Source organism: Rattus norvegicus, chromosome Y, assembly GCF_036323735.1.
Source record: "Rattus norvegicus strain BN/NHsdMcwi chromosome Y, GRCr8, whole genome shotgun sequence".
Classification (NCBI taxonomy): Eukaryota; Metazoa; Chordata; class Mammalia; order Rodentia; family Muridae; genus Rattus; species Rattus norvegicus.
The window spans coordinates 59,368,398-59,380,576 of NC_086040.1; the positions used below are offsets into that span (position 1 = coordinate 59,368,398).

General features: G+C 38.0%; 1 long non-coding RNA gene across 2 annotated transcripts in view; it reads right to left on the minus strand.

The window, feature by feature from the left end:
• The window catches only part of LOC134484415 (uncharacterized), a 49,673-nt gene that overhangs the window by 15,365 nt on the left and 22,129 nt on the right, over window positions 1-12,179 (minus strand). For both annotated transcript variants that reach the window (XR_010061868.1, XR_010061869.1), the window contains exon 3: window positions 244-442. This is a non-coding gene — a long non-coding RNA (uncharacterized LOC134484415). The remainder of the gene's footprint in view (window positions 1-243; window positions 443-12,179) is intronic.

Below are 12,179 nucleotides of genomic sequence, written 5' to 3' on the forward strand. Positions count from 1 at the left end.
CCCAGGCAGCTATACGTTTACAGCCACTGAGCAACAGACAGGGTGAAACAGCATCACAATTCTTACCAACTGACTGCAAGTCTTACTGATAATAACTGCTAATTGAAATGAGATAAAAACTGTATTCAAGGCTAAACTGAGATAACCCGGGTCTGGAGCCTCAGCAGAACCAACGGCAGGGATGGCAGAGTCCAGGGCAACAGATTGCAGTAGTAAGGGCTCAGATGGGAGACCTCAGCCTACCTTTGTGGGTGCTGTAAAGGGCTGGAAATGTCACGATGAAGAAAGTCGTAGAGTATTTGCCAGGCAGCATTTACTGGATGAGAAAAGGCTCTTCTTGTGTCACAGTACCAGCACAGGCACTGAATGAAATAAAGCCAAGCAGGAATGCACTGAACAGTGGCTCGCACTCCGTATGTATATCTTTGGCAAAATTCTGGTTCTGTGAAGATTTCAAAGAAGAAGGAAAACAATATCACAATTCAAATGAATTAACTGTTCATACCATTTAGTCTCACAGTACAGGTAACCATCAACATATCCGTAAAACCCTAACCGGTGGGTTCACAGTCACTTTCTCCTATGCAGACACCATTTGCTCGACCTCTTTAGTGGATGAGAAACCGGAGAAGCTGAGGTGACTACTGGGCAATGCTTTTTTGATTTCGGAATATCCTAGAACCAATTCAAACAATTTTGTACTTTTTTCAGTTGGAATAAAATTATAGGAAAAGAGTCTATTAATAAAAGGAAGAAAAACACATGCTTTGTTCTATGACTTTAAACATAGGAAAATGTAGAAATATCACGGGTACTGAGACAACTTTGTAAGTGGCAAGTTACTATAAACATACACCCAGAGCACGCTCTCTATGGCCTCCTCATAATCATAGAATGCTTATGGCTCATTATTGTTTTTTATTGCTGCTCTGCAGTAATTTTTATTTTGGGGACAGGATTACATTTATGCACCCCAGGATGACCGACCATCCTATGGCTTCAGCCTCCCTTGCAGGGATTGCAGGGGCGTGGTGGCCTGCCACACCCAATTCATCATGATCTTTTCTGAGTACAAGCTAGATCTGTCTCCATTAGATCTTTGTTATTAATGCAGAATTCCTAACTAAATGAACTTGGCATCACCTAAGCATGAGTAAAGAGCCAGAAGAAGGTCAAGACTTCTGAATTGACCAGGATGTTCTTTCTCACGGCATCTGACATGATTCTAAGCAATCAGTACATGGACCACTGGCACCTACAATGGCATCCTGAGCATTTCTATGAGGACAAGTTGCTGGCACTCTAGCAGTTGTGATACAGCTCCCAACACATATGAAGGTTGAGAGATTACTGCTGAATTCTTTAAGTGTAAGTTTTAGATATATTGGCAAGTGGTTGACTAAAATCATAACACAACCTAAAAGCCAAATAAATGATTTCAGATAAGGAGATTGCTAACAGGGTGACAAACACATTTAATTAGATGTGCAATGCTGTTGGATGAGTTTTCATCATGACCTTTACTGTCATAGTTATCATTCCCAATAGTTCTTTGTTTATGCTGGCAATTCACTAGTGTGAATACAAAATTATACACTAACTTGTGGATCATTTGGCAACCGGCCCGCCTCTCATTCCATTTTAGTTCTAATTGTTAAAACAGATCATATATTCCAGGTCCATGTGAATCACTGACAGGCTGATCATCTGATCAGCCAACCAGAAATTTTCAAAGCCTACCTAATGGAAGGGAGCAGTAAATACTGGATACTGAGAAAAAGAAAGGAAAAAAAATGAGAAAACATAGAAACAGTTCTCTAGTTCAAGGCTGACCATTCAGAGTGACTGCTGGAAAAAAGGAAACCAATAAATCACACAGATACACAAAGCTCAGACAACGAGGGTGGGTAAAGTAGTAAAGTAGGAAGGAGTTGAATGCAAAATTGGAAGGTAAACAGTGGATGAGTGTGTGGTTGTTGTTGAGGAAAGGAGGAAGGAAGGGGAGGGAGAATATGCTAGCCATAATGGTTCGTTCCTGTAGGCCTTCACTTAGAAGGCTGAGGCAGCAATGCAACAAGTTTGAGGCTAGTCTGTGCTACGGAGTAAGACCCTTTCAAGAAAAAATAAGTGATGGAAGCACAATAGGCAACCTGTTGTTAGGGTACAAAGCATTTGCTGGACAGGGGAGCACTTGGTTGACTACAAATCTCTGCTTTGCCTATAAAAGACATGAAGGGCCAGACAGTGGGGGCTCATGCCTCTAATCCCAAAACAGGGAGGAAGAGGCAGGCAGATCTCTGAATTGGTGGCCAGCGTGGTCTACAATGTGAGTTGTAGGACAGCTGCACAGAAAAACCCTGTCTCAGAAAATCAGGGAGAGAAAAACAGGCAGGGAGTGTGATCATCTAAGGCCTGTTGCATTCTCTAAACTAAATGACACTCTTAGAGCATTGGGTTTCAAGCCCAGGGTCTTATGCACATGATGTATGCACTCTACCACTTGACTGCACCCACAGACTATATAATATTGATTTCACTAATGAAATGGTAATGACTGTGTTCGCCTTAAAATTTCCACAAAAATCACATCTGACCACTATTCTGAATATAATGATAAATCTTTTAAGCAACTAACTCATGCAATATATTCCCTTAGAGTTTATTGAATGGTATAGCTCAATTCTTATAACAATTCTCTTAAGGAGAATAGGTTGAGACAGAACTCACTATGTAGCCCAGGCTGACCTCTAACTTGAAATTCTCCTGCCTAAGTGCCAGGATCATAGTGTGTAACATCACGCCAAACTATGTCAATGGCATGTTTGCTGCTTTAGAGACATTAAGGGAGTTTTACTTTTGCTACTGTGAATGCTATCTTTTGATCAGAAAATTGTCATAGTACATTATTGAGGAATGAATATGTAGGTACAGTGACCATTATGAAATCAATTTCTCTGTCACAAGTTTAAGTTTTACCATAGGCTCCTGGAGTACAGCACCCTGGGCCCCATCACTGTTCTAACTGTAGGACTTGCTGTACCTTTTACTTCCAATTACAATACTAATTTTCCAATGTTCACTTCATTTTCAAGAGGCATATTTGTCTTGCTCCAACGGTTGCTTGCTCTCTTCTAGCCCTTTTCATATTTGTTTTAACAGACTTGATTATTATTATTCAGATTTACTCTTCGGATTACCACTAATGGCCTTCTTAAATCTCCTGTCCTCCTGGCTTTCATTCAGATTTCTATTTTCACACTAATTTAAACTACTACTAACCACTGAGACTCATCAATACCTCCACATCCCTCTAATCTTTTTAAATCAAATATCTTGTGCGAACTGAGTGACAAAAGCACACTTCAACATCTGTCTAGGTCCAGGGCATCTAGGACTATTGGAGTAGAGATACGATAAGTCCATAAAAAGTATTTTAGAAAAGAAGGATGTTCTGAGGTACCCTGGGTGAAGTCACTTAATTTATAGGTTTTCTGGCTTCTGAGCTGCTGCTTGTAGCCCAGCCAGAAAGTCTGGAATTAGATGCCCAGAACCACAGTACCTTGGTCAAGGTCAGAATCCTAAGGAAGGTGTGTGGAATGGAAACTGACTCTCAATACTATTATTGTTATCAGTCAGAGATCCATAAATGGACCCAGAACTTGGTTTTTATTTTCCAAAATTATTCAGTCCCTCTTTTTTGATATGAACAGGGTGGCCAGTAACAGTTTGCCTGCATTGCCTTTGGGTTGATTAACTTTAAAAACATTCTATAAAATAGAGATGAGTGTCTGAGTTTTCTCAGAGGAAGAGGGTTTCTTTGTGCTCTATTTGTATTGTTCACTGGATCTTAAGGAAACGCTTATCATGACTCTGGATAGAGGCTCTTTACTCAGATCTTTTCTTCCCAAAGGAGAAAGATCAGAGGTTACCTGTAGGAAAATAATTGCAGGAGCTGCACATTCTGAAGCCATATTCGACTGTTGAGGACACAAGGAACTTAATTGGATCAATCCTAGGTATGCAATGAGATACTTCGGGAGAAGAAGAGGAAAGGGCACTTGGGCATGGCTGATGCACAGCATGATGTCATCAATACTAAAAATAAAGAGGGTTGGTGTAGTTCTTCTTCATCTTAATAAATGTGTATAATTTTTTAATGTTTTTTCTCTCCACGCATGGTTACGGAAAGATTGACATAATTTATTTATTTTTATTTACATTTTAAATGTTATTCCCTTTCTCTGTTTCACCTCCAGGAACAAACTATCCCATCCCTCTTCCCCTGATTCTATGATGGAGCTCCTTATACACCTACCACCTACTCCCTCCAACCTCCATTCCCTGACATTCCCCTACTCTGGGACATTGAGACTTGACAGGACAAAGGACCTCTCCTTCCAAGTCCATCCTCTGCTACATATATGGCTAGAGTTATAGGTAAATCCCTGTGTACTCTTGGGATTGTAGTTTTGTCCCTGTTATTTCCTAGGGGAAGGATATTTTTAAAGTTGTCACAGATATAATTTTAAGAAAACAGGTGCAAAGCAGAGAGGAACATGTTGTTATAAACATAAGCACACATCTATTGAAGGAAACTAATTAGAATGTCCAGTAGTTCTTATGATGCCCAGCCATACTTCTCCAGATTTCCAGTGTTTTATTGTCACTGAACTCAGCCATTTAACATTAAAGGAAGGCCATTCTAACTCAAAGAATCCATACACACATCCTTGTCTTTATAAGTCTTCAGGAAATAATAAAGATATTATCCCCAAGGAGAGAACTGCTTATTAGTTTTAATACAAAATTCTCAACTCACAATGACAAACAACAGAATGTTCAGAAGAGACAGAGATAGACAACACATAAACAAATGTATATAAGGAGACAATTAATGGTGGCTACAACACAATCATACACTTCCGAAAAGGGTCATTTGGAGACATCTCACTAGAATCTTGATGTCTGTTACCAGAAGTAAAAAAAATGGCCATCACTATGTTCAACAGAAGGTGTTATATCGAGTAGTGAAGTGGCAAGATAAATGACAATTTCTATAGGCAATTTAGACCAGGGTATCACAGGTGAATGAACAACTCTTTTGAGTTTCTTTGTCTTGGTTCCCTGTTGAATGCCTCAGGTTGCACTTTGAAAGAATTCTTCAGATATCAGGGTCATAGTCCATGATGAAATGTATAAGTTGCTCAAACTGGTTACAATTTCAAAAAGATAAATCTAAGGCTTCCCGATATTACAGGGTAAAATCGACAGACACCTCAGAATGACCAAAGCTTGGAGGGAAACATTTTCAATAGACTAACTCCAAATGCAAATTGCCAGATTGAGTTTTAAAGACACATATCCTGTTTGGCTATTGAAGGGGGAAACAAGAAAGCAGTCTAACAAGAGTCAAGAACATGTGGTTAGCTATGTCATCTTCTCAGTTTCTAAAAGAGTGTTGGGTGTTCTGCCATAAAACTTATCAGGCCAGGGGGTAGAATCGCGAAACAGCTTGAGCTTAGAAAAGATGGAGGGATCTTTGTCCTCATAGCCAATGTGAAAAGAAAATAGACAAACTAATGCAGAATGACAAAGGGTACAAAACCACCAGGCATGGAGATTGGTATCTAATGAGGTGCTTCTAATGGGTGAAGAAAATAAAACAGGGTAGTGAAGAAGGTATTTATAAATATAACCTAAGGTTGTATTTACACATGGTTGTCTAAATAACCATAACTAGTTGTAGAAAATGATTAATAATTGAAATCAATAATTGCTTCGTATTTTGTTAACAAAGTGTTTCTATAGATTTTTGTGTTTTCTTTCATCAACTACTGTACCATGCAATATAATAACAATTAAGACAATACAATCATTTTCATATTCATTTCAAATTTGAGATAATAAAGAAAGTGCCATAAATCCCATTTCACCTATTCTAAATCTATAACATGTTTGACATTGTGGAATTGATAATTATATCGCATTCAGTATAACTATGAACTGGTTTAATATATAATTCGTTTCTATTTGTATGTAGCATCATTCTACTATATCAAGGTACCATTATAATCTGGTCATTAATTTCATTTACAAATTATTCACAATATAAGGAAGTATAATGTCTCAAGTTGACAAGAAGTAGACTCGTGATGGCTAATTTGGTTGCCTACTTGATTACAACTGGAATTATATAAAACCATAAAATAATGGGCATATTTTTGAAGGAATTCTGCTTTCATTCAATGTGAAAAGATCTACTTCTAGTCTGAATATGTAAAATACAAAAACACACATTGAATCCAGATATTTAATTCTGCTACAAAGTGAGCAATTCCTTCTATTGGAAGCCTATATGAGGACATGGAAGAAAGAGGTGTTTGTTCTTATCCTGCTTGTTCTGTCTTGATAGAAAGTTTATTTCATTACTGGCATTAAATCTTAATTTAAAAGAATTCCAAAACCACAGAAGACAACTTAAGACATCATTCTTGGTGATGGTGCAACTATAAGATTCTTGAACTTAACTTTCACAGCCAGTCATTGTTGGATTAACTGGACCAGAGACTGTAAGTCACTCAAATAAATCTCTCCTCACCCCATATGTCCACAAACCAATACAGGCACACACACACACACACACACACACACACACACACACACACACACACACACACACATATATATATATATATATATATATATATATATATATATATATCAGATCTATACTTCTCTATCTGTTCATCTACCTACCATGATACCTAGATACCTAGACATATAAATAGACACAAACATTAATGTTAGGTTGTGTCAAATGGGTATAGACCCAGGATAGAGTAGGTGCCTCCAACCAAGTCACAGGGATTTGGTGCTTAATTCTTCTCAATCCAAGATATCTGTTACTGCTGTGGAAGCAAACTTCCTCCATAATTAGTATTCAGTTAAACAGGACATAAACAAAACTGTGCGAGAGTTTATAGGTATCTTAAGAAAAAAGATAAACAATGCCAATAAAGAATTTTGGTTTCAATTAAACTTCATGCATTTAGACTCCATCTTTAGCACTATGTTTCACGTCTCAAAACTCTACTTTTTTTCCCCTGAGGCCTACATGCACAATGGACAACCGGGAAGACACTGCTTCAAGCACTTGCCAGTCAAATCCCCTTAAAGCACACTCTGCAGGAGTAAACTACACCCTCAATCTTGCACTCCATTTTCTGATGCACAACTCTGACTGCTTTCATGGAGACCAGCTGTGACTAGGACTAACCACATAAGGTCCTGCCCCAATTCCTTGTGTAACAAGACCCCTTAAAGCACACCCAGGAACCTTAAATAGCATCCCAATCCCTAGGGTCCATTATCTGGAGAACAACTTCCACCTCTTTGCTCTAGATTAATTTGGTAACAGGGTCCCCAATCAAAACTTATACTAGGTACCATAGAAACAAGTTAAGCACCCAAAACCCAATAGGCCACATAGGCCATAAACATCCGTGGATAGACTCCTACTGGGTTTGAACTTTTGCAAGTAACTGGTGCTCTGGGACACTCAGACTAGAAGTTAGAGAAAAAACAGGAATCAATGGTGTGGGGCATCCAAAAGCACTTTTCCAACACTGATAATCTCAGAAATCATCATGTAAATCAATAATAACTGCAAAACCAAGAGAGCTAAAGGCCAACATAAGATCACAATCAATAACTCCAGGGCAATTGGTAAAACCATGTTCTAGCTATCCTAAAGCAGCCTGTCATGAATATTAAATCACAGCTGCAGCAGAAAATGACCTTAAATCTAATCTTATGAAGATGGTAGAGAACTTTAAAAAAGTAATGAATAAGACCTGTAAATAAATATAGGAAAAGACGATCAAATGAGTGAAGAAAATGAATCAGATTGTACAAGGCCTGAAAAGAAAAATACAAGAAATGATAAAAACATAAAATAAAGAAACCCTGGAAACAGAAACCCTAGGTAAGAGAACAGAAACTATAGACGCAAACATCAACAAGGGAATATAAGAGATGGGAGTGGCAATTGCAGCCATAGAAGACAGAAGGAATTAATCTATCAGTAAAGAAAAATAGTAAATCTAAAACCTCCGAGAAATATGGGACACTATGAAAAAAGTAAAAAACAAACAAACAAACCTAAGTGCAATAGTAATAGTTGGAGAAGATTCTCAGTTCAAAATTCCAGGAACTATTTTCCACAAAGTAATAGAAGAAACCTCTCCTAACCTAAGGGAAAAGATGTCCATGAATGTACATGAAGTTTACAGAACAAGAAATATGTTTGACTAAAAGAAAAGAAATCAAACAAATGTGTCCACATAATAATCAAAACACTTAATCTACAGAAAAAGGATATTAAACGGTACAAGGCAAAAAGCCCAAGAAACAAACATAGGCAAACTTAACAAAATTATATTAATTTTCAGCAGAAGGTCTAAAAGCCAGAAAGGCCTAGCCAGATGTCTTTCATACAATAAGAGAACACAGATATAGGAAAAGATCACCATGGATTAAAGCTAGGATTAAAAATCAAGGAAAAGTCTCTACAAACTCATATAAATTAGACAACTCTTTACCAAATGACTGATGGCCTCGAGGGGACATACAGAAATTAAAAACATTCTAAAATTCAGTGAAAATGAAGGAGTAGCATACAGAAACTCATGAGAAACAATGAGAGAATTGCAAAGAGGAGAGTTCACTTCAAAAAGGGCCTTTCCAGTCCAATCAGAGAGATCACGTACCAGCAACTTAAAAACACAGGGGAAACATCTAGAAGAAAAAAAAAAAAAGAAAAAGGGAGGGAGACAGAAGGAAGTTATCAAACTCAAGGCTGGAATCAGTAAATTAGAAAAAAGGAACACAATAATATTATCAAGGATCCCAAGAGTTGATAAAATTAACAAGTTAGCTAATCTAATTCAAACATGGAGGGACACTATCCTAACTAACAAAATAGAGAAATGAAGGGAAACATAACGAGGAACAATGAGATAACTCAAAGAATCCTTAGGTTTACTACAAAAGCATATATTCCTTAACATTAAAAAATCAGAACAAAATAGTCTATTTCAAATTTAAATCAAGGTAAACAACTTAAATGGAGGTAAAGCCCCTAAGGAAATAGAATCATTAAAAGTCTCCCAACTAAAAAAGGGGGTGTAGAGTATGGCAGATTGGAACACATGTGGGAATCCTCCATCTCTAAGGCAAAGGATAGGGAGCAATTGAAGAGGAGCATGTGAGAGTGGGAATGGGATGAGAGGACTTGGAAAAGGCTGTAGTCCAGATGCAAAGGGAAGAGATGAAGGGAATTAAAACAAAGAAATTACTGGCCACATGACCTAACTCTCCCGCAGTTTTCCTTACTGTGTTGCAGTCTTCCTTTCCCTAACTTATGTTCCTTGTCTCACACACCTGTGGGCCCTTCGGACATGGGCACAGAGCTGTCACACAGAAGAGCCTGGAGAAATATTTGTTGATTGTCTGCTGAGAAGAGGGCAAGCTGTAGAACACACCTCCTCTCATATTTTGATTTTCGCCAACTAGCAACCTTCTAGGACACTTATGGAAGGTGATTTCGACCAATTGTGGATGACAGAAATTTTCTTCAGTCCTTTAAGGGGAGAAAATGCAAAGTTGGGAGTAGGAGAGAAAGCCTTCTGAATCCTAAGTGAAAGCTTTGTGTGGAGTTCCTCTACTTGCTTTCTGGTAAATCAGGGAAGAACCAGGCAAGAGTGCTTTCCTGGCGTACTAGGATATTGTAATCTAGTTTGTATGCAACAGGGCCACCAGGGGAAAGGATGGTTAGGAAGGCAAGAAATAACCAAAGAGCCTTGTAAGAGTCCATTGTCTTGGAAGTATGTCTGACTAATGCATACTACACATCACCATTTAGAGCTCCTTCTTATGTCACAGTGGGAGCCTGTCTGTATATGACAATTGCGGCACCCTGACTGTACAGAGGATCTCTGAGACATACAATTCTTTATACACTAATCCTGATCTCTATAAGGTGTCTGGGGAGTGACCTTGGAGCACTGAGACAATAGGAAGACATAGCGCAAAACACACACACACACACACACACACACACACACACACAGCAACACCACCACCAACACCACCACCACCACCATCAACAAGAAAAACAAAAACAAACAAACAAACAAAAAACAGCAAAGAGGTAATTTGTTGTAGAAAGAAAATTAATCCCAATCTAGTGTTTTTACCCTGTCTTTGTCCATTTTATTCCCTGTTAAAAGACACACACACAAAACACACACACACTCACACACACACACACACACAACAAACATATATACACAATTTTATTTAGATAAGCTATTATGAGGAATGGAACTGGCCAGATATTTACACTTTATCTCATTAAAATCTATTGTCTATCTATAATTCCACACTATTAGTATGTTTTCTCTGGCCTTCTCTTAAGTCCAATTAACCAGATGGTATGTCCATGCTTTTTTGAAACATCAACCATTGCATGTTCCTCCTCTTTCACTCTGTTTTCTCTTCTGGGTCTAATATGCCTTCCTCCCCCACCCTGACAGTAAATTCAGCCTCAAGTCTTCCAATGATCCCTTTTGGCTTCTTCAAACATCACACATACCTGTGTGTGTGCATGGGCATATGCATGTGCCTGTGAGTTTGTGTGTGTGTATGTGTGTGTGTGTGTGTGTGTGTGTGTGTGTGTGGGTGTGTGCATGCACACATTCACATGGTTAAAACACAAACAAACTTTGAACATAAAAAGAGAACTCATAACTCATTTGAAACAGCGCTCTTAGATGAGTTTATCAATCATCAAAAAAAAGTATTTCTGTTCGCAACTGGTGGCTTTTTACATACATGTTGGGAATTCAAACTCAGGTCCTCATATTTGCATGACAATGAAATCACAAAATATGACATCAGCCGAACAAATTACATTTGAATTTTGTAAGCTTCTTAGGTTTAGTCTACATGTTAGTTATAAATTCAGATACTATTTGTTTAAATACAAGTTGTATGGTTGCGTACAAATTTTTAAGAGTCCTCAGATGCCTGATAGTGTTGGTTCATGCCTTTAATTCCAGTACCTGATAATGGGTGTGTGTAACTGTGAACTAAAGGCCAGACTGGTCTATGTAGTGAGTACCATGATACCCAGGGCAATACAAATAAAACACTGTTTAAGAAAACAAAACAAACACAAAGACAGACAAACAGACAAAAGTGGCCCTTTGTCTGGAGCAATCTAGGAAAGGCTCAGGCTAACAGGTGACCCTCCTTGATTTCTCTGACCATTTGCGTGGACTAAGATGCATGAGCTAGAGTTCCAAAGGGTCAAGAGACTTCATCTGGGGATTGCTTCTTGCACCTGATTTGCCTTTCCTCTCAGACTTACAAGCACAAGAATTGCTGTGCATTGCCCTGTCCCCCAACAGTCCCCACTGAGTATCTGTCCTGCAGATCAACATAAAGATAAGCTTTCATATAATAATGTTGGTTAGATGAATTAATGATTTTATAGACTTCTTCATTTGCTTCAGATAATCTTAGAAATTAGGATTAAAGATATGATTTTAGTTGTTTGCTAGAAAGATGTAATAAAGCAAAACTAAAGGATAGAATGAGACCATTCCACTTAATAGTAAATAAAGGCTATATAATGATAAATACAAAAGTATTTCATTATTACCCTAAAAAGAGAAATAAGTTGGGGACGAATTTGTATTCAAGGTAAATATTCAGGACCACGGCTTAAGTCACTGTGCATGAAGTTTAGGCAATGCCATAGGACACTGTTTCTTTCAAATTATAAAGAACATATAGAATGAAACAACCCTTTGAACAACATCCTTCTATAACTCCCATGATTTGTAATATTTTATATCTGAGGTAATTTTTAAGATCATTTGTTTAAGGAGACATAAAAATGCCATTGAAAAGAAATAAGTTTGGTGCTTTGGGGGACTCTTTCTCTACCCTATCAATCCTTGCATCGATCCATCGATCCACCCAAATGTATTGGTAGGTCCTCTACGTTTAATATCCACATACATGGAGGTATATTTGTATGCATTTAAGTATGCAGAACACCTGTGGATGAATCAGCTGTTGGACTGAATGACTATATATAAAATGTACACCAG